The sequence below is a fragment of the Puma concolor genome, chromosome A1 (genome assembly GCF_028749965.1).
Source record: "Puma concolor isolate L17-30 chromosome A1, mPumCon1.1.hap2, whole genome shotgun sequence".
Classification (NCBI taxonomy): domain Eukaryota; kingdom Metazoa; phylum Chordata; class Mammalia; order Carnivora; family Felidae; genus Puma; species Puma concolor.
The window spans coordinates 27,211,602-27,235,942 of NC_141667.1; the positions used below are offsets into that span (position 1 = coordinate 27,211,602).

The 24,341-nt window shown below is 38.3% G+C and overlaps 1 long non-coding RNA gene across 2 annotated transcripts in view; it reads right to left on the reverse strand.

Annotated features, from left to right (window-relative positions):
- LOC147584056 (uncharacterized) overlaps positions 1–24,276 on the reverse strand; it is a 314,494-nt gene extending 290,218 nt beyond the window's left edge. For both annotated transcript variants that reach the window (XR_015240657.1, XR_015240665.1), the window contains exons 1-2: positions 24,097–24,276; positions 20,834–20,973 (exon numbers count right to left, since the gene is read on the reverse strand). This is a non-coding gene — a long non-coding RNA (uncharacterized LOC147584056). The remainder of the gene's footprint in view (positions 1–20,833; positions 20,974–24,096) is intronic.
- Positions 24,277–24,341: the final 65 nt, after the last annotated feature.

A 24,341-nucleotide genomic window follows, 5' to 3' on the forward strand; every position in this document is an offset into this window, starting at 1 on the left:
ATTCCAATCTTCTTGAATTTGTTAAGACTTTTTTGAGCTTAAAACATGGTCCATCCTAGAAAACGTTCCCTGTGCAGTTGAGAATAATGTGTATCCTGCTGTGGTTGAATAGAATGTTCTGTGTCTGTTAGGTCCATTTTGTCTACACTGTTGTTCAAATACTGTTTCCTTACTGATCCTCTCTCTGGATGATCTATCCGTTGTTGACAATAGAGTATTAAAGCCCCCAACTATTATTATATTACCATTTATTTCTCCTTTTATCTCTGTTAGTTTTTATTTTATATATTTATGTGATCCAACGCTGGGTGCATAAATATCTACAACTGTTATATCTTCTTAATTTCTGACTCCTTTATCATTATATAATGACCTTCTTTGTCTCTTTTTACCAATTTTAGTTTAAAGTCTGGTTTGTCTGATAGAAGTATAACTACCCTTGCCTTTTTTTTTTTTTTTTTTTTTGGTTACCTTTTGCTTGAAATGTTTTTTTCTATCTCTTCACTCAGTCTCTATGTGTCTTTAAGGCTTAAGTGAGTCTCTAGTAAGCAGTATATTGCTGGATCTTGTTTTTATTTTTTAATCCATTGCACCATTCAATGTATTTTAACTGGAGAATTTTACCCATTTTTGTTTAAAAAATTATTGCTAGGTAAGAACTTCCTATTATCATTTTGTACGTTGTTTCCTAGTTGTTTTGTAGATCCACTATTCCTTGTTTATCTTGCTATCTTTTTTGGTGTGTTGATGTCTTTTGATATCAATATGCTTTGACTTCTTTATCATGTTCTTTTGGGTAATTACTACAGGATTTTCCTTTGTGGTAACCATAAAGCTTATATAAAATATCTTAAACTTGTAACACCTTATTTTAAACTGATAAGAGTGTCAATAGAATTTATAAGCTTTATACTTTTACTTCTCACATTATAGGTTATTATGTTACAATATCCATATTTTTATATTGTCTAACAACAGGTTATTATAGTTATGGTTATTTTTACTGTATTCATTTTTTAATTTTTAAACTAGAGTTTTAAATGAATTATTCACTACTACAATATTGCAGACTCTAACTATGACTATATATTTACCATTACCTATGAGATTTACACTGTATTTCTGTTTTTATGATGTTAGTGTTCTTTTATTTTCACCAAAAAACTCACTCTAGCATTTCTTATAAGGCAGGTCTGATAGTAATGAACTCCCTCAATTTTTGTTTGTTCAGGACTTTGTACCTTGTTCACTTCTGAAGAATAGTTTCATTGGATATAGAATTCTTGGCTGATAATTATTCTTTCTTTCAATATTTTGAAAATGTCATCCCATTCTTTCCTGGCCTAAAAAGTTTCTGTTGAGAAATCTGTCTATAGTCTTATGAGAGGTTTCCATGTATGTAATGTCTCTTTTCTCTTACTGCTCTTGAAATTCTTTGTCTTTGACTTTTGACAATTTAATTATAATGTGTCTTAGTGTAGCCCTATTCAAGTTCAACCTATTTGGAGTCCTTTGGGCCTCATGGATCTAGATATCTATTTCTCTCCCTAGGTTCAGGAAGTTTTCAGCCATTATTGCTTTAAATATACTTTATGTCACATTCTCTTTCTCTTATCTTTCTGGAATTCCCATAATGCAAGTATCATTTTTTCATTGTCTTATTGCTGTCAGCTTTCTTCACTCTTGCTCATTCTTTTTTCTTTTTGCTCCTCTGGATACTTTCCAATGTCCTATCCTTCAAATCACTCATTCTTCTGCATGGTCAAGTCCACTTTTGAAACTCTCTATTGAATTCTTCAGGTGGGTAACTGTATTTTTCAACTCTAGGATTTCATTTTTGCTTTTGATGGCTGCTATTTCCTTGTCAAACTTGTCATTTCATTCATGCATTGTTTTGCTAATCTCATTTTGTTGTCCACTTGTAGTTCACCAAACTTCCTAAGAAGTTCATTCTGAATTCTTTGTCTGACAGTTCACAGATCTCCATTTCTTTACAGTTATTGCAGCTTTACTAGATTTCTTTGATGTGTCATATATACGTGACTTTTCATGATCCTTGGTTCCTTCCATTGGCATCTGCACATTTGAGTAATCAGACTCTACCAGATGTTACTGGTTTGCTTCGGCAGAGACAGTTCTTCACCAGTCACTTTAGTTTGGGTTTCTGGTCATATTTATTTTTAATGTACTTAGATAGGTGAAGCCTGCTTTTATGGTCCACTTTTGGGTGAAACAACTGTTCAAGCTCTGAGGATAGGGACAAGGGATACGCCATGGGCTGAGAACAGTTGAATAAAACTGCTGGCTTGGACCCCAACCAAAGTGCAGCTGTAGGATGGGTTCCACACTTGCGTAGATTCTCTTGTCAGGATTACCAGATGATAGAGACTGGCTACAATATTCAGTAGTGGATGGGGCCATGAATTAACTTCCCTGCCCTGGGAGAGCTGCAGGATGGGACCCAGAGCCTGTATAGCTTGTTGTTTTGGAATCTGAACCAAGCCAAAGTGTGAGTTAAATTTCCTACTCTAGTGAGGCCACTGGTTTTGCTCTACAGATGGGAAAGCCATGGACTATGCTGCCTATTCAAGTGCCACTGCATGTAGGGTTGTTGAATAGGCTTTGTAGCTTTCCTGCTGTGGTTAGGTTCACTGGTCAGATAGATAGGCTGTATTCAGTGATGAGTAGAGCTACAAATTAGATTCCCTGCCCAGGTACAGTGGGAGAAGCAGCTCTACGGCTGGTAAAATCCTTAGTTGTCTTATCTCAAACTGATCCAGACACCAAGTTCCCTGACTGAATAGGACCAGTGGCTTTGTTCTGCAAACTACTGACTTTGTCTGACCACCTCTTGGCTCAAGTGTTGCTGGGCCACACAGCTTCCAGGAGTTGTCTACAGTCCTTCTAATGAGATGGGGCCAGAAGATGTTTCTCTTCACAGCAGGTGGGTCTATGTGTCAGCAACTTTGCCTGGGTGGGAGGTGGAAGAGCTACTCCAGGCTACTCTCAATTTTCAAAACAGGTTCTCCAGTTGCTAGTAGCTGGAGCCTTTGCTATGAATTAATCCCCCTGCCTATGTATAGTACAAGAACACTACATGCCTGATAGTGGCTTTGTTCTAGGGATGACCAACTCTGCCTGCCCACCTGTCAGCTGGAGTGCCAATGAGCCACACTGCTTCCAGGAATTGTTGCCAGTCCTTCTGATCAGATGGGGCAGAAGACACTCCACAGCAGTTGGGGCTGTAATTCAGCTCCTTCCCTGGGCACAGGCAAACCAAGCTCTAGGGCAGGCAAAACTCACTTGAGGATCAGAATCAGGCAGATTTGAACCCTGCTGACTTCCTTGGTCATGAAGCACCCCTGACTTGATTCTGCAGATGAACAAAACCACAGTTTGGGATTACTACTTGGGCACTGCAGGGATGAACTTGGTCTGCTAAGATTCATGTGCTGGTTGTTATAACCTCCCCCACTCTCCATCACAGTCAGATTCCCAGTGGTTGAGTCCTGAAGATTCCCATGCACTCCCCATGGTGAGAGATCAGAGTAGGGGCTCCTATAAAGAAACTCACAATGCTGACAGGTGGAGTGGTTGTCCCCTTTGGGTTCTCTTTTCCCACTGGAGGAACGAGATGCTCAGCAGAGACCACTCTGTATGGTACTTCGCTGGCCTAGAAGAGAAGCAATGTAGTCAACATGTAGCTATTTCTCTTACTCCCTAATGCAATCTGCTACAAACTGTCATGGTCTCTGTAGTGCAGGAGGTGCTTCAGCCTTACTCTCATGTTCTAGGATTCTCTTAGTGGAATTTACTGGAGCATGTGGTAATTCTATTTTTATTTTTTTGAGGAACCTCCTTACTGTTTTCACAGTGGATACACCAGTTTGCATTCCCACCAACAGTACATGAGGGTTCCTTTTTCTCCACGTCTTTGCCAAACACTTGTTCTTTCTTGTTGATTCTAGCCATTATGAGAGATACAAGGTGATATCTCACTGTGGTTTTGATTTGCATTTCCCTGGTGATTGGTGATGTTGAGTATCTCTCCATGTGTCTGTTGGCCATCTGTATGTCTTCTTTGGAAAAATGTCCTGCTCATAGCTTCTGTCCATTTTTTAATTGTATTTCTTTTTTTTTTTTTTTTTGGTGTTGTTTGTGTAAGTTCTTTACATATTTTGGATATTAACCCCTTAACATATGTATCATTTGCAAATATCTTTTCTCATTCAGTGGGCTGTCTTCTTGTTTTGTTGATGGTTTCCTTAACTGTGAAAAAGCTTTTTATTTTGATGTAATCCCAATAGCAAAACCCAAACTTTTAAAATAAGCAATTAGATTGGGGCGCCTGGGTGGCGCAGTCGGTTAAGCGTCCGACTTCAGCCAGGTCACGATCTCGCGGTCCGTGGGTTCGAGCCCCGCATCAGGCTCTGGGCTGATGGCTCGGAGCCTGGAGCCTGCTTCCGATTCTGTGTCTCCCTCTCTCTCTGCCCCTCCCCCGTTCATGCTGTGTCTCTCTCTGTCCCAAAAATAAATAAATGTTGAAAAAAAAAAAAAATTTAAAAAAAAAATAAATAAATAAAAAAATAAAATAAGCAATTAGAGTTGGGCACCTGAGTGGCTCAGTCGGTTAAGTGTCCGACTTCAGCTCAGGTCACCATCTCACAGTCTGTGAGTTTGAGCCCCGCGTCGGGCTCTGTGCTGACAGCTCAGAGCCTGGAGCCATCTTCAGATTCTGTGTCTCCCTCTCTCTCTCTGCCCCTCCCCTGCTCATGCTCTGTCTTTGTCTGAAAAATAAATAAAAGCATTAAAAAAATTTTTAAAAAAAGCAATTAGAGTATTACAATTTATTTGAAAAAAAAGAGACCAAGAGTGTATCTTTGAATATTCGGCCCCTCTAAAAAATTTTAAATAACTTTATATATTAAGAAAGAACAGATTACCAGGGTAATCAGATTACTAGAATAATCATATTACTTAAGAAAGAACAGATTACTACAGTAACAAATGATAATAAGAAGTAAAAACTTGGCAAAATTACTAGCTAGAAATCAAACTGCCCATATTATTTCTTAGTTTACACCAGTGATTCTTAATGTTTTATGGGATTCAGATTTACTAAGGAATCTGATACACACTATGAACCAACCTCTACCCTCAGGAAAATACACACACTCATACAAACTTTTACAAGGATTTTACATAGAATAGTAACACTGAGTTGTGAGCAATATTAAAACAAATAAACCAATTAGATCTAGAAGTCTATCACTAATTGGATGAAGTCTGCAACTTAAAATATGATGCCTTATGGGAACAATTTAATAAAATGGCACTTAGAAACCCAAGATAGGCCACTATATCAGTAAGTTAAATGAGTAAAATACGTATTTTTTTTTTTAAATAATAGAAAACAATCCCTTCTAAGTGGAATCAATTGATAACTACCTGTTGGGTATCTACAGCATATGCAACTGGGGTCGGCATATCAGGTATACAAAAAAATATAAGACTTGGTCATTACTCTTTAGATAGGGATTGCTGACTATCCCCCAATATCTTTTCTTTCTTTCTACCTAAGTGAAGTACCCTCCATTTCTGCCTGGTCTTAAGGCACTCATAATAAAGACTATGTTTCCCAACCTCCCTTGAAGCCAAGTTTCAAGGTTTGGCTAGTTGGGTATAAGCAAGTGAACTAAATTACTTTTGAGAAATGTCCTTAAAGGGAAGGAGCTTTCCCCTTCCTTTTCCTACTTCCTTTCTGTTGCTGCAATGTGGACATCACAAATAGCTTTTGCCTTCATCTTGGACTACATAATAACCATAAAAATAGAAGACTCACTTGGCAGAGAAGCACAATAGAAGGATCCTAGGCATCTAAAATCATGGAAAATCATGCCAGACCCACATTCAATTTACACACGAGAGAGAAATAAACTTTTTGTTTGTTTGTTTAAGCAACTATTATTTTGGGTTTTTGATCACTTGCATTCAAACCCAATCTTCCCTCAAAAAGCTTATAATACTATTGAGTATGAAAATTAACCTATGTAGGGCGCCTGGGTGGCTCAGTCGGTTGGGCGACCGACTTCGGCTCAGGTCACGATCTCACGGTCTGTGAGTTCGAGCCCCAGGTCGGGCTCTGGGCTGACGGCCTGGAGCCTGCTTCGGATTCTGTGTCTCCCTCTCTCTCTCCCCTCCCCCATTCATGCTCTGTCTCTTTCTGTCTCAAAAATAAATAAATGTAAAAAAAAAAAAAAAAATTAAAAAAAAAAAAGAAAATTAACCTATGTGAAACTATGAACAGAACTGCACAGGTCAGTGTCCAATTAAAAACCAGTTGAGTTCTAGTTGGATAAAGTTTTAAGCTTGAAATGGGATGATTTTCCCATAAGACTAATTTAATAAAATGATGTTTAAGAGTCTCAACATAATCTACAAAAAGCACTAGCACAATGTGGTTAAAAAACTGCTTAAAGGGGCGCCTGGGTGGCGCAGTCGGTTAAGCGTCCGACTTCAGCCAGGTCACGATCTCGCAGTCCGTGGGTTCGAGCCCCGCGTCAGGCTCTGGGCTGATGGCTCAGAGCCTGGAGCCTGCTTCCAATTCTGTGCCTCCCTCTCTCTCTGCCCCTCCCCCGTTCATGCTCTGTCTCTCTCTGTCCCAAAATTAAAAAAAAAAGTTGAAAAAAAAATTAAAAAAAAAAAACTGCTTAAAAATTTTAAAACAATAAAATAAGTAAATAAATAATGTATTTGAGCTTACAGAATCTATAGAAGAGTGTTTAAAGAGGAACAATACAGGACTTCCCAGTAAACTACAATATTAAACTTGGGAGAAAAATAGTGAAATAAGAACTATAAAATTCATCATTAATGCTGGTGCATTTGGAATCACATAACAAGCTTTTAAAAATACTGACTCATGGATCCCACCCCAGACTAGATCAGAACCTCAGGGATAGGGGTAGAGGGCCTACTATCAATAGTTTACAAAGCTCCTAATAATTCTAATGGACAGTGATAGCTCAGAATCACTGCTAGGGAAAATTAAAAGGGCTGGGACATATCTAAGTGGTATAGCTAGGTGCCTTCAAGGGCTTCAGCAAGTGATTCTACTAGTTTCTTAACATTTTGCCTGGGGTTTCATTGAAAAATAACTTGCTTTTAGGTATTTTGTTATTTTGGAATTGTTTGTTTGTTTGACCCAGCTATTATCACATTTCACCTCTTACTCAAAATTAAGTTCATTTTGAGTTTATAAATGGACTAAACACTCTGTATTTTCAATCTGAATATAACAAAATTTCTACAACGGCTAAACCTAAATATCCCTTTTAATCAATCTGTTTCTTAACCTAGTTCTAGTTCCTGTGTCTTGCAGGGTTTCTAGCTCTGACTCTTTCCATGTTTCTCTCTCTACTGACTTCATATTCTCCCTTCCTTCAAAATCCAGGAGAGGTAAGATACTTCCCCTCACCCCTCCATTGTCCAGGCTCATGGGAAAGGTAAATCCCTGAGGCTGGGGTAGCCATGAACAGACCAAAGGCAAAGACTGAGACCAGAGATCAGAACAGCATCATCAACCAGCATTCATGAGAACACAGTGTAGGTCTCTAGACATACAGGAAGAAAGAAAATCCTTTTATATAATATATACTGCTAAGAAAGATACTGCTAAAAAATATTTTTGAGTCAATTAGACAAATTCAAATATTGACTGGGTGTCAAATGTTAAAAGGAATTATCATTAATTTTGTTACATTGATGGCATTGTAATTATAAGAAAAAATCCTTATCACTTGGACATACTTAATGAACTATTTACATATGTAATTACATGATGTCTGGGGATATGCTTCAAAATACTCTGGCCAAAATTAAATAGGAGCAAGAAAGATGGGTGAAACAAGAATGACAAATGTTGATCATTGTTGAAGCTGGGTAATGGAGCCCATTATACTATTTTCACTATCTTTTATGTTTGAAATGTTTGAAATTTCCCTTAATAAGAAAATTAGCTTTCAAATATGGTTCCAATTGTAGCATTCATGGGGAAAATAATAAAAAAGAGACTATGTAGAAAATGTTAGAAATGGCTCTCTAGGTCATTTAGCACAGAGAATGTGTCAATCAGGAAATTAAAGGAGACAGAGATAAGTGGTATGGAATGGTGAGAGATTTCATCAAGGAGGTGAAACTGGAACCAGAACTTAAGAAATACAATTTAACACAATTGAAAACAAGATAGGTAGCATATTGATTAGGAGAGAGATTTTCTTTAATAAAGATAGGAATGATACCAACCCCCAGATCAAGATGTAGAAGACTAAAATTAGTTAATTTTTATGGACATTATTAATAAAGGCATTAATAATAATAACAACTAGCAGCAATTGAGTGTTTACTACTTGCCACGTAGTATGCAAAGCACTTTATATATATTTCTCATTTAAGCCTCACAGCACTCCTAAGACATGTAGGCTATTATTCGCACCGAACCCCTACTCTTTTAATATTTTATGAAACTGAGCTCAGAGAGGTAAACAACAGTCTGCCCAAAGTCGTATGCTAGTAAGTCAGAGCTGGGACTTTAATTCAGGTCTGCTCGAATCCAAACCCAGGTCCTTAATCATCTTGTTATTCTATTCCCTTATGTCACTGTAAATTCCTCTGTATATAAGGAACCATAAAGAATATTTGGGGCTGTATTCCCAGAATTAGTGATTCCCTATTGTTGCCTGGGGTTTTTAATATAGAAATGTAGAGAATCCCTCAGGGGAAGGGTTACAACAAGGCAAGTACACCTTACAAGAACAGAAGTACTGTACCTCAGCCAAGGGCTCACCTAAGAGGGAAAAAAGAAAAAAAAAGAATCATACATCTCTTACAGATCCAGAGGTGATTAAAAACAAAACAAAACAAAACAAAAAACAAAAGGACCAGCTAGAGAAAAATTAAGAAGTGTATATGCCAGGGTCACATCCTCCACTGTTGGGATCAATTTCTACCCCAATAGCAATCCATCTATCCTTCCAATTGTAAGTTCCCAGATTGTTCTGTGCTCTTCTCCATGAAATGCTTCTCTCAGGCAACAAACTCCTATCTAGATTTACCTATTATGATGGAATAGGATAACTGTCTAGTCTCCCCCAGGTATTTATGTTTTAAGCCTCCACCACCCCTAGCGGCAATCAAAACACTCTCCAACCTTCCTTGAGTTGTCAGGGGGAGGCATGTGTACTGGAAAGCTAAGAAACTCTTGGGCCTTGAAATGTGCATAGTGTGAATGACAGATTCCTCATGTTATGGTGTTAGGAACTGGGTACACTTGAATAAAAAGCACCATCTGGGAGCTGGAGGACCTGGGCTTGTATTTCCCACTTCTGCTACTAGATTATCTTAAGTCACTTCACCTCTCTGGGCTTCAGATTCCTTATTTGTAATGGGGTTGGGGGGAGCTATAATAAAAAGTTTCATAACTTATTTCTAGCTGCAGAATCTTTTCATCAAATGATCTTTCAGGGAAACTACCAATGTGTAATAGACAAAATGTGAAACTATTTTGAGTGGGGGTCAAAGGGACCCCTTCCCATGCCCCATTGTAATAGATCCTGTTAAGGGGGTTCTCGTTTTAAACATTCCATGATTACAAGTAAACTCCTTGCAGCCTGAGGAGGAGGCAGGGTCCCTCTGGGCAGCTGCACCAGAGAATCCTCTGGCCTCCAGATGGTTGCCCTCCTTTATCAGTGAGCCTCTTCCTAAAGCAAATAAGCAAAGAAAAAAAATCCCACAGAAACAGAGTCCGACGTGAGGACTCAGGGAGCCAACAGAATACTCAACTCCATCCAGGCAAACTAAAACACATTCCAAGGAAGAGATAAGGTTTATGAAAAGGAAACTAACACAATCACTTAAAAGAATTTAAGCATTAAACTACTCAGGCCAGGCTGCCAGGCCACAGGGAGGATACAAAACTTCCAAGGTCGGCTGTGAAAAAAAAGACTTCACAGAGACCCATGCCTTGATTTTCCTCTTTGTTTCTCATTGCCCTGGGGTCAACTTCTTTCAGGTCCCTATGTGTGGGAAGTAGCAGTACATTGTACACAGCATACATTTCTTCTGGCACTGAGTCCTACAGGAACTCAGCTTTTTGGGAAAAGGGGTTATAGAGAGAGTGACTACAGATTAATAAATCTGGATTTTTACATATATCAGAACAAAGTAACCAACTCAATAGGGTCACCTGATGAAAAACACAACACCCTGCTTTTGAATTTTAAACAACAGATTTCCGATAAATATGAATTTCAGATAAAAAACATTTTTTAGTATAAGTATACCCCAAATATTACATACTTAAAATAAAAACATTGTTATTTACCTAAAATTCAAATTTTACTGAGCATCCCGTATTTTTATTTGTTAAATCTGGCAACCCTAACCCTCAAAATGAAAACATATTCCAGCTATATTTCCAATATGCAAATAATTTTTTTTTTTTTTAAACTCCTCCTTGGAAATGGCCTTTACAAGATGAGGTACATTCCTTCCCCAGGCCTCTATGGAATTAAAACTTCAGCCTTGGAGACTGGATTAGATTTCTGAAAACTACCAAATGTTATTTATAAAGTCTGATGAATGAGAACAATCAATCAAGGTGACTCTATTAGGGGCCAAAGCATGAGGGGTGGTTTTACATTAATGAAACTAGTTGTCTTATGACACCCACATTCCTTATTCTCTACTGCCTACAGAGTAAATTCTCAGTTTTGTAAAACTGCAGTCAAGGTATCCAGCCAAATCTACCTCTCCAGCCTCTCTTTTCACCTTCTGGGGCCACACAAGCTACTTGTTGATGGAAACTTTCATACTACTTCCCATGTTATTGCCTCTGTCAAGAAAGCCCTTTCTGGCCCTACCTACCAGATTGACACACATGTCTTTAAAGACTTAATTGAAATGTCAATTTTCTAAAAGCTACCTTAAATCTTTTCTGAAATATGTGAAAGGAAAGATGACTGGATGGATGGATAGATAGATGAACTAATAAAACTTCTTTATAAAATATTCTTGTCTCTATTCTCAACTTCCAAGCAGTAGTTAAAAACATGGGCTTTGGAGTTAGGCAGACCCCAAAACCAAATCCCAATTCTGTTATTGAGTAGATAAGTGACTTGGGGCAAGAAGTTTAACATCAATAAATTGTAATCTTCTTACTTGTAAAACAAGGATAATATAGTTATCCCAAAAAAGGGTTGTGGGGATAATTAAATAAAATAGAGTACAAAAAGTACTTAGCATAATGCCTAACTCAGAATAAACATTTGATTAATTGTAGCTATTATCTTATTAGTATCACTCTTTTCTTCGCATCTTTCAGTATTTCCTATCATAGAATTCAAACCACTTGACTGCATTTAACTATTTACAGAGTTCTTAGACAAGGATCACTTCTTACTTTTTTTTTTTTAAATCATCAACTCCTACATGGTGTAGAAGAATAAAACACTGAAAAAGGAGGAATCTAAAATTTACTGTATCTAACTATATAAATATGTACAAGGCACTGTGCAGGACATTTTCAATATACTACTTAACCTCGGTACAATACTTACAAAGTAGATAAAATTATATTTAAGAGATGAGGAAACTAAATCCTAAAAGCCCACTGATTTACTCAGGATGCAGAGGTAGGTAAGAACATGAGTAGCATTTGCCTCCAGGCCTATCTTACAATAGGCCTGGGAACACCACCCCACACCACAAAGATCAGTCTCTGGACTTTCCGTTTCCAGCTCTTCCCAAGATCAGAATGAGTAAAGTGTGTGGAAAGTAGTGGAAAGTTTTTGCTTAGTGGTGAGTAAACTAGGGATTGTGATAAGGAGCAGGAGGAAGTACAAGGGGAAAGACTAGTCAGGCAATTATAGCATGACATGGGGAAGGCTATCTTGTGCCAATTATCTCAATTTCCTTTTTCTTCCTTCAAAACTGTTTCACATATGATTTAATAAGTCTTTAACTCATTATTTTTCAGTTAATATCCAAGAACATCAACTATAAGTAAAACCTCCTTTAAAAGAAATCAAACATTATAGATAACAAAGTCCTCTTGCCCACCTCTTGCCCAGGTCCCCTCCCTACTTCCTCCAATGTAAGCAATACTGGATTAGGTATGTGCTCTTTCAGGCATTTAAAATGCATTTATATACAGAAATATTTATATACAGAAATATACAGAAATATATACAGAAATGCTATTTCATGCATGTTTAGTTAATGAATAAATTATTTTTACTGTATACACAAACAAAAAAACAAAACCCTAATTTACCCAACTTCTACTCTAGGTAGGCATTCTCTAACTTCCAAATGGGACTTCCTAGATTTCAGAATCCACAAAGAGAATGACTTCCAAAAAGATATTTTACCAAGGGATAAAAAAAGGAAGCACCTTTTCAAAAATTTATTTTGAAATCAAGATTGTGTACTTTCTCCAAAGCAGTTTTGAAATCATTATTTCAGAGATGTCTGATAAAGAGATGGAGCTAATTTATTATTTAGTATTGGTATGATCTACTGAAAACTGGATTCTAAGAGAGACATTGTAAAAGAAAGCCAAAATAAAGACTAATACCAGAATCAAGAACTGACCACATTTTTTTAAGTGAAATTCAAGCCAAACTTCTGCAAAATATTTAAAGTACCTTCATGGATGGAGCCCCATGGAACATTGTTTGAAAACACTTGATTTACTATTCTTTAGGCCTTTCCTAAGACTTTATTCCTATGAGTAATAAGGTGTGTGCCTATCAAATCCAGACTCTGAAGAAGAAGGACTTGGTTCTTTGGATGCCTACTCCAAATATAAGAAATCATAGATCCATGAGACTCAGTCAGGTTGGAGCCAGTTCTGACCTTAAAGAGTCCCTGCCTGCAATGAAAACAACCCCATGTTGTTGTTTCCCCTTCCTGTACCAAAAAAAAAAAAAAAAAAAAAAGTATACATCGACATATCTTTAAGTGTCAATTTCCTCACTGAGACCATATCCCTGTTATAATGGAAGGGTTTTGCTGAGAGCTATTAATAGTAATTTCCTTCAGTAGTGATATACTCTCTATTTCTGGTAAGAGCAAAGAAATCCAACCAGCTTCTTCCTAGCAACATTATACTACTTATATAAGAAAGTGACTTACAGAAGCAGGATGGTCATTTATAAGGTAAGAGGGTGGGGTGAGGGGCCTGGGAAATGGGAATAAGCAGGGGTGATTTTACTTTATTTTCCTGAAACTATCACCTCATTTCTATACATGAGGGAAAAAATTAGAAACGTATCTCCATGGTCTCCCCCTCCTTCAGGAAAAAAACAAAAACAAAAAAACACCTAAAGCTCCCCTCTTTAAAGCAGGGAGGATTTTAGATTAAAAGAGACTTAAAAGACATAACCAAATACAATGACTGGACCTGTTTATGGCTCTAAATGGAAAAACAACAAAAAGGAAATGATAAGACAATCAGAGAAATCTGAATATGGAGTTGGTATTAAATAATAAATAATCAGGAATTATTATGAATTTTGTTAGGTGTAACAAGGCATTGTAGTTGGCTCAAAATCTGTTTTGTTTTTTTTTTTTTTAAGATGCATCCTGGAGTATTTAGGGGTGAAATGCCATGCTGTCTACTTGTGAGGGTATGTTTGAAAATTTTCATGATAGTTTCAAAGAGAGGTAAAAATAAGAGTACGGCATAATATTGATGGTTGTTGAAACTAGGTGATGAGTTCATGGAGGTTTGCTGAACTCCTTATTTTTGTGTATGTTTAGAAACTTCCATAATAAAAAGTTTATTTTGAAACTTGTGAAATGTGACCCATTCCTTTACCTAACCACACACCCATGCTTTTCCTTTTTCCCACCCAACCATTATATTGATTTATCACTCCAATGACTGGAAACAGAATTTAGTGGTTAAGTTGAAGACTCTAGAACTACACTGTCTAGGTCATTGCTTGGGTCCTAGCATTGCCCACTTGACCTTATGAGAGTTAACTAACCTCCACATCTCCTCATCTGTAAAATGGAGATGATAAAATTTGCCTTTTGGACTGTTATGAATATAAATGGATTAATAAATGTATTTAGAATAGTGGCTGGTACAGGTGCCTGGGTGGTGCAGTCAGTTATGTGTCTGACTTCAGCTCAGGTCATGATCTCGTGCTCTTTGAGCTCAAGCCCCATGTCGGGCTCTGTGCTGACAGCTCAGAGCCTGGAGCCTACTTCAGATTCTGTGTCTGCCTCTCTCTCTCTCTCTCTGCCCCTCCCTCACTCACACGTTGTCTCTCTCTCTTAAAAATAAATAAACATTAAAAAAATTTTAAAACATAGAATAGTGGCTGGGATATAATAAGCACTCAGTAAATCTTAGTGTCATTATCATTATTAGTTAAGTAACTTCTGAAAGTAGGAAGGTACTCTACAACATCATCTCGTTTAATTCTTTGTTTAATAAAAGACAAACTTAAGGTCAAAATGTTTTTAAAAAAGAAAAAAATACTTGCCTAAGGACACAAAGCTGGATAAAGGCAAAGCAGATTAGAATTCAGCTTTCCTGAAATCCAGGTCAATGTCATTTATACTTTATTTACTTTAATACATATTCAATATCGAACTGAATCAGTATCTATCATGCTCTCTGCTTAGTACTAAGTAAAAGATTAGATCTTTTCTTTTAAGTAATACACCATCTAGCTACAAAATAGTAATAATACTAGCTTTTGTACAGTGACTTTCACTTTTCAAAGTGCTTCTAATAAGTTCAAGGGCAGGAAAACAAATCTCTAGTAACAGAAGTCAGAATAGTGGTTAGAGTCTGGATGAGAGGGATTCATTGGAAGAGGATATAAAAGGGACATGCAAGAAGTTTCTGGGATGACAGAAATATACTATATCTCGATTAGAATGCTGGTTACACAGATATATACATTTTTTAAAACTCACCAAATTGTATACTTAGGACATATGCACTTCACTGTATGTAAATAATTTTTACCTTAAATTTTATTTTTTCATAAATGTTTTTAATGTTCATTTATTTTTGAGACAGAGCATGAGCAGGGGAGGGAAGAGAGAGAGGGAGACACAGAATCCGAAACAGGTTCCAGGCTCTGAGCTGTCAGCACAGAGCCCGACACGGGGCTCAAATCCACAAACCATGGGATCACCTGAGCTGAAGTCAGATGCTTAACTGACTAAGCCAGCCAGCACCCCTACCTTAAATTTTAAAAAAAAAATCCCTGTACATACATGTATTTTCCTGGTTTCTCAGCACTGTTAACTACAGCAAATAGATATTTCTTGAAAGTTGAGAAAATTGGAAGTTTTAAAAGGGCATGATCAAGGATATACAGCAAAGCTAAACCTGGAAGTAGGTCTCAATTTCTTGCCCAATATGTCTTCAAACTCCAGAGTGAACTCAGACAACATAAGGTATTAATATAAGTGGGAAAACAGAGGCGGGGATAGAAGAATTGCTAGTCTTGTTTGGAGAAAATATAGAGAAAACAGAAATATGGAGAAGACAGAGATCAACAGGACAGATGCAGTAGTAGGGAAGGCTTTGGGTAAAATAGGGCTTATTTAAGTGTGTCGCTAATGCTCTGGTGGCATCTGCCCCTCTCTGTCAGAATGTCTCAGGCTATTGGTGAGCAGGAATCATATTGCAGGCAGTGGACTCCAGGCATAAAAACTATCACCTCAACTTGTCCTGTAGGCCCTCTAATTCTCCTGTTTCATTCCCCTACTCCTTTCCAATGAGCTCCCAGGACGCTGATCAATCCCCCTAGGGATAACCTCTGAGCCAGATGTCTTTACTTTTCCTAATGGCAAAAGTCTCAAGACCAAGAGTGGTAGAACAAAGCCCGAGGCATTCTGTGGGATACAGTGAATGTTTAGTGGTTAAAATAAAAGTCCATTGTCCTTTATTCTTCCCTCCAGATTTTATCAACGTGGAAAATAATGCCCTTCATGAAATGGCAAAGTAAAGTACAATGTGGTCTTTAATCTGTCCTTCAGTGTTTGTATGTGAGCCATTTGGCACCAAGTAAGCAAACAGGGGTTCACTTAAGTGGGGGAAAAGTTGTCACTGTCACACAATGCATCTGAGCTAAGTGGTGTGATGTCACTACTGTCTTAAGGTAGAACTGCCCACTAAGGAGTTCTAAACTGCTCCTGCTATTACTGGCTTCAATAGCCTGTGGTTTAACTGCACACAGCTGAAAGACTCAGTAGTTGACTGATGTATATGATCCTCCTGATCTACAATGCACTAGTCTTTAGAACTGGAAGGTTCCTTAAAGATCCTAGGATGTGGGTGGGAGGTGGGGTGGGGAAGGGGCAAAGGTGAGGAGTGGTCCAGTTACATGGCAGAGCTGCAGGGCTTGTGACCTGAATCTTTCTTGTGGATTTTAACTTGCAATTGATATTTGATTATTCCCTGGCCTTCTTAGTTTCTAATTTCTCCATCCCTGATGGTCTTGCTTGCCTAATGACAACAAGAGTTCTGAGGGAGAGACTTTATCATAGTGCAAGGCTCTAGCAGGTAATAACTACATATCTTTCTCACAGGAGTTACCATTTCATGAGCACCTACAATGCGCCAGGCACTGGATTTTTAAAATGACCCTATGACATGAGCACTATAATCCTCACTCTACAAACAAGAACACCAAACTACCAAAGTTTGTAGTGGCAAAGCAATGACTTGATCTTATGTTTAACTAAGAATCCCATGTACTTTTCACTTATTCACAGTTATCATGGAATGTCCATGATAAGAAAATTTCTATAGCCTCAATTACCTATGAAACTCTAACTTTAGTAATTCCTTTCTGTTATATTAAATTAAAACTTTTCAAGCTACCCTTTAGTGTCATCTTAGCAAAATATGGAATTGTCCCAAGGACCAATGGCTGGATATTTTTTATTTGTCCTACCAGATCCATTTTCCACTCAGCTTTGTGCCCTGGGAAGTGGCCTTTAAGGACTATCATTTAGTTCCCTACCCTCTGGCTTTCAGTTAGGTTTACCCACTGGGAGGCACTAGATGGAGGTTAAGGGAGAAAAGAGAATGATAATCATGTTCTCCTTCTTCTTTTAATTCTAACATCAATGGACACTAGAGAGGTCCTTCAAATTGGCTGGGTTTATCTACAATATCCACCATTCCTACCCTGTGGCTCTCTTCTAGAACCACACCTATTCTCTTTGGGATGAAACTTCTCCCTTCACTTGACCATTCAGGTTTAGGGGTACCAACCCCACTGTTGCGAGCCCCAGGATGCTTTATCATCCTTTGTTACTTTCCCTTAAGCCTATTTCACCTGTATAAACAGTTCCTAAATTAAATTTTCCTCAATTGTTCCATTTGAGGATCTCATGTATTTCCTGCGGGTTTTCAAACTGATACAACCTGAGCTCTAGAATTTACTTGATGCTTTAGATCACTGAACAAATACAAGATGCCTTTACATTTATACATTCATTCCACAACTATTTATTGGGCACCTATTGTGTACTAGACAATGGGTTTACAATGGTAACAAATGTGGCCACTGGTCTCCTACATAAAATATGGTACACAGATTAAACAGATAATCACACAAACTAGTAGAACACTATAACTGTGCCATGTGCCATGGCACAGTGAGGGCTAATGAGAGGAGTCAATCTAATAGCGAGATCAATAAAGGCTTGCATAAAAAAATAAAACTTGAGCCAGAGACAAATAGGTGTTATTGGGCATAGAAGGAAAGAATGATCACTGCAGGCAGAAGCTGATGGCTGACAAAGGCTGGTGTGGCTGAAACAGACAAAGCAGGAGATGCTTGAAGAAAGATAAAGCTGAACAGGCTTTGTTGAAAGCCATATTGAAAAACTGCCTTTATCTTCTAGTTACAGTGTGAAAATTGGGTTGGAAGGTCAGAGTGGTTTGAGCACAGGCCAGGTAAACAAGGTGACAAGGAATCTAAATGGTGATAGGAAAAATGGAGAAAACAGATTGATCTTATATATAGATTCAAAGAAAGATTTGCTCCCTGCTGGGAGATTTCAGTGCCTGGTTCCTTACATACATTAATACAACTGTCTTAGGTCAATGACTTCTCAATAAATGGAAAAACTCTGCCTTCTCATTGTGGGATAGGGGTAAAGAAAGATTATTCTAGGTCTAAGAAAGAGGATGAAACTCAGTAATGCAGTTATATACACAGGCTCAGGACATAAAAACTGTCCCCATATTGACTTCCTGTCTTGACCTCTGACAATCCTTACTGCTTAGAAATTCCTTAAAAAGGAGAGACTGAGTTTTAGAGAGAACTGCAAAACCCAGAGATCAGAGTTTTCCTCTTGGCTCTACCACTTACTGTGTTGACTATGCAATTAGTTAATTTCTCTGATCTTCACATTCTTCTTCTGTAAAATGAGAATGATAAATATTTCATAGGATTGTCATGAGAATTAAATTAGATAATGTATGTGTATACATATGCTGTTTGCTAATTCAAGTAACAGAAAACTTATTTAAAAGGACTTAAAGAAAAATTTAATATTGGGAAGTCTTATGACAGATTTCAAGGTGTATTGACTCAGCAGTGTAATTAATTTCTTTTTAACCTTCTCTTCGGTCACCCTTGATGTGTTGTTGACTCTCAAACTGGCTTCCCTTGTGATCATAAGTTAGAAGTATCACATTTAAAGAGGGAAACATCTAAACTGGAAATGAATATCTTTTTCACTATTTCCTACAAGAATGTGAGAGACCTTTACCAAACAACAATAGACTTATAGCTCATTAACTAGAACTGAAAGTAAAATACACAAGGGCAGGAATTTTTGTCTGTTTTGCTTACTGATGTCTCTTCAACATTCAAAATAGTGGTTAGGCCTCAATAACCATTTGTGGTCTGAATGGACCACATGCCTAACTCTATTCCAACCACTAGTAAGCAAAGTGGGATTACCATGTATTGGCACTTTTCTGTAAAAGGTAAAATGGTAACAATTTTAGGGTTTGTGGGCCACATACAACCTCAGTAGCATATTCTTCTTTTTTCAACCCTATAAAAATATTTAAAATATTCTTAGCTCTTCCAAAAACAAGCCTAGGAATGGATGGCCCATGGGCCATAGTTTGCTGCCCCATGGCTTAGACTAACCATGTGGGGTGAAATGGAGGGACAAATACCATGACCAGTAGAATATGTACAGCACTCAGCAGCATCCTCCACGTATAAAAAGCACTCAATAAATATCTGCAACTGTTATTGATGGTGTACTATTTTCCTTGTTCCTATTTTTCTAGGATATTAGACTCCAGAAACCTCTGTTCTATGATAAACCTGCCATAGGTTATTGACTGCCTCTGACTCTGGACTGAAGCAGCATCTGGGATAGGAACCTTGTGGGCCAGTGCATAGAAAGACATACCATACAAAAATAAGTAAATATAGAGAAAACAATAAGCTCAGGGTCAAAAACCTAGATTCACAAAATTAGCAGAGGATGTGAGAAGTGTATTAGAGTGGAGGAAATGAGCTCTATTCTCAACTATTAGGAAATTCAAAGTTAAAAATTTTAAATAAGTTCCTTTATGTCTCAGAATCTTGAATAGGCTAATAGGCAACAAATCCCACCAAGGTAAAAACCTATGTGATATTTTCAATACCACAGAATTCTCTTTCCAGAGACCATTGCTATGATATTTTAAAAAACATTGCCCTTAAGGTTTACAGCTGGTATGTCATCTTCATTGTTTTATATTATCTGATCTTCAAGAGCAGCCCACTGAAGTTGGGAAGAACATGACTATTGTCCCCGCTCATTAATCATATTAAAAATATTTAACAATGAATATAGCTTGGGACCAACCATAGCCCTGTAATGAAGTGGGTCCTTAATGCCTCCTGCTGAGCCCCACACTGATGTTTTTATTACTGAAAGAGGAGATAGGTGGGGATCTTAAAGGAGGGGCCAGTTAGAGTAGCTATCCACCAAACAGTACAGAAGGATTTCAATATTTTAATATTCAGTATGGCTATACCAGTGTGTACCAGATAACTATAAGCCCTACCTACTTTTGCCAAACATGAAAGAAAGAAAGAAAGAAAGAAAGAAAGAAAGAAAGAAAGAAAGAAAGAAAGAAAGAAAGAGAGGGAGGGGAGGGGAGGAGAGGAAGTGGCTTTTCCAGGACTATAAACCAATAAATGGATTCAAACTTAGTCTTCAAGAGTCCAAATCTTCTACTGCTTTTCTCTTTGTTACCCATTCTCTTTACTTATATGTTCTTTTTCACATCCTGTGGATCATCCTAGTCAATGACTCAGATCAGGGAAAAGAGTATCATATTTGGAGACAGAAGACATGTTCAAGTCCTACCTCTGCTATTTATTAATTGTGAGACCTTGGGCAATTCACCTGATCCTACAAGACTGAGTTTCTTCACTGAGGAAATCACAGTAATTATGTCTGCAGAGCAGGGTAGTGGAAGAAAAGCTCTGTAAAAGATTAAGTGTTGTTCAGATGTCAGCCATTCACATTTTGCACAAATTGGCAGTTTTCATCTTAAAAACCTGGATGTTGGAATTGATATTCTTTTTCCAGATAGAAAACTCAGACTTCTGAGAGATTAAATTACTTGCCCAAGGTCACACAACTAGTAATGATAGAGCCAGGAATGACTTCAAAGCTCTTGACTTCTAATTCATGGCTCTTTGCTGGGGAGCCTCCAAATTCACATCACAGGCTGCCTACAAAGATGGAAATGTGAATGATCCTAACTTACAGTCACAGCACTGTTGGCAGGCCTTTGTCATCAGCTCCTTCCAAGTCTGCAGGAAGAAGGCCTGCTTCTGGCCCAGCATACATCTTCTGTAGTTCAGGGTATGCCTAGCCAACTGCTAAGTCACTCCAGCAGCTGTGGAACTAGAAGAGCAAAACATGATGTTAATAACATTTCCGCTACAGATACACAAGCAGAAGAGAGCATGGTTGGGGACAGTGCCTACCCCAGAGGGTCTGCCTTTCAAGCCCTCATCTGCCAAAGGCCAAAGGGGTCGTGATTCACCTTATGACAACTGAGAAGGAAGAGTTATTCTCAGCCCAGGAAGATTCAGCCTAGGTTGCTTCAAGAAGACAACCCTCACTGAAAAGCAACAGAAAGTCAAATGATACAGATATTTCGCAATTCCAGAATTCTAGGTAAACTGAGTAAAACAATGCGGTTTTGTGAAATCTGGCTTTGGAGTCAGATAATTTTTGGATTCAGAAACCAAGCCTTCCACTTACTAGAGCTGGTAATCATTTGCACTGCCTCCCAAATTTCTCACTCTATCTTCCAGGCATATGATAGGACTACACTTCCTAGCTTGCCTAAGGTTAAGTGGAGTCATATGACGAATCCCGGCAAATGTTTTGTGAGAAGAAGGGATGTATGTCACTTCTAGGCCAACCTTTTATGGCTGGTATGACACTCTGTAGAGATGCCTTTTCCTGTGGTATAGCAAGAGTTGTGATGGTTGCGGCTCTGCTACATCAATGACCCCACTACATTGAGCAGGGCCCTCCTGCTGACTCACTGTGAACATGTGACAGAAACAAAAAATAAACCTTTGTTTATTTTAAGTCACTGAGATGTGTAGGTTGTTTACCACTACAGTATAACCTAGCCTATCCAAATTGATGCATTAGCTATGATTTTTAGTATATTAGTTTCTCTGAGCATGAGTTTCTGATGTTTAAAATAAGGATGCACATCTTTTCAGGATTATGAGGATTACCGATCGTTTATGTAAAGCACCTCACAGCTTTTAGCACAGATTTGGTCCCCAAGCAATGTTATCTATTACCATTATAAAACAGTGAGGGAGAAAAGCAGGTGGAAGCAGGATATCCTTAAGCAAACACACAGTTCATAGACTCCACTCAGCCAGACACCTGGACACAGAGCTTTGGCGGCCAGGTCAGCCAGCTAGAAGGAGGCCCCTGAATGCCTCCAGTCACTTGTTCATTCCTTCATTCTAGAAACATACAATTAATACCTACTATGTGACGGACACTATTTAGGCACTGGAAACATAAGAGAAACAAAGTCCCAGCTCTCATGGTCTTTACCTATAGCACCTAATGCATTTAAATAAATGGCTGTTTTTCAGATTTCCTAATTATACCTTCAGAGAAAACAAAGAGCCTGGAATTTGATCCTTTACATTTTAGCGATTTTTTTAATTCCTTGGAAATATTTTTGCATATATTTACTGCACTTTTTACAAATAGGCAAGGAAGTTATTATCGTATATTTCCCCCGGTGCAGAAATTAAGGAGGGGAAAAATAATTATCTTGTTTTTATTAGCATCAGTGGCAGTGCCAGATCTAGAATCTGTACTCTCAGGTTCCTTGTTCAGGGTCATTTTTTTTTTTTTTTTTTTTTTTTTTAATCTCAAGCTGACAAAAAAACTTGAATCACCATCCTGCCAAGGGGTACTCCTGGATATCACCTATATGAAAGTACTGTAGGTGAAATATAAGAATGGAATTGTTCTGTGATTATAGTAATAATAAACCAACACAAATAGGATACTAAACAGAAGTGCCCTATACCAAATTCTGCCTAGTAATGGATCAGATCTCAGAAAGTTCTACTTCACAACTCCATGTGTGGAAAGAGACCTAAATATACATCTAATGTAGGCGATTTTACCACTGTGGTGCGGTATGTAATAAGAAAAGGCCAAATGGTATCTGACCTCCTGGTGTCTATTGTTGGAGTAAACGTCCTAGAAAGTTAGGCCACACCTAGTTCCTCACCAATAGCTCAGTATTTTACTCTAAGCCCACGCCTTGAAAATCCAGCATGTCGGGGCACCTGGGTGGTTCAGTCGGTTGGGCGGCCGACTTCGGCTCAGGTCATGATCTCGCGGTCCGTGAGTTCAAGCCCTGCTAGGGCTCTGTGCTGACAGCTCAGAGCCTGGAGCCTGTTTCAGATTCTGTGTCTCCCTCTCTCTCTGACCCTCCCCCGTTCATGCTCTGTCTCTCTCTGTCTCAAAAATGAAAAAAGTTAAAAAAAAAAAATTAAAAAAAAAAATCCAGCATGTCAAAGATCAATTCAAATGTCATCTCTTTTATGAAACCTTCCTTTATCGCCTTATCGAAAGTGATGTTCTACCATCCTTTGTTTGTATATTAATCTGGCTCTTACTGTACCCTCATGTAATATTCAGATGGCAGTGAAACAGCCAGACTGAGCCGCTGTTTCACATGGGAAAATGACAGAAAATAAAATAAGAAATATAGATTGAGGCAAATTATGGAGGCCTCTGATACCAGACTAAAAAGTTAGACTTCCCTCTATAGGCAAAAGTAGCTTCTGGGAAACTTGGGAGTATTTACAAAATATAAATAAAATCATATGATCACTCATTTACTAAAAGAAAGGGAGAACGTGGAATAGAAATCAGGGTTTAGATAATGTGAAATTAGAGATAATCTAAACAGGTACTTTTGTTTTGGGGATATTTTTATGTTTGTATTTGACTAGTTAGATTTGTTTCAAATCTGATAAACAAGCTGCAACTGAACACCTGAAATCAAGACTTAGGAAACTGTCTCTGCAGTGCCATAATCTGTGAAACCTTGCAGGAACTGTCCCAGGTCACTACTTTCATGGAAAATAGCCCCTACTTTCCCAGCAGATCAGAAAACTCTGAGATATGAGTACTCTTTCCCAAAGTTAATAAGTTGAATTAACCAAATATCGATTGGCTTTGGAGAGCGAGTTCGTATTTACACGGATGTCAACATAATCACCAAGGGTCCCTGGGCTTCTTCGGTTGGCAAACCCATTCATGGCAACCAACTAACACCTTCCACCTTTTCCTAAGTAGTGTGTGAAATTCTGAGGTGTTCTCACTTCTATGTGTAAGACACACAGACTGCTCTGCGTTAGTTGAGCCATGAGTGTTCAGAAACGGGCCTTTCCGCATCTCCCAAGTGAAAAAAAAAAAAAAAAAAAAAAAGACGCCTTTCCACTAGCACTGACTCCAACTCACCCACGGGGCATGGCTGGAACCCCTTCATGTCCCATCTCGCTGGAAGCCTGTCCTGACAGCAGCTGTTCCTCCAAACCAATTCGCTGTCACTAACCTGGCCAAATCTCTGCGGAGCCGCCCCTTTCAGTCGAACGGCCGCCATTTTGTTTGCCCCGCGCTTTTTCCAAGAGCCACTCATGTCCCGCCCATCCCAGCCGACGCCTCTCTGTCTTCCAGTCCTCCAGCGCCCCTCTATGGTACGTCCA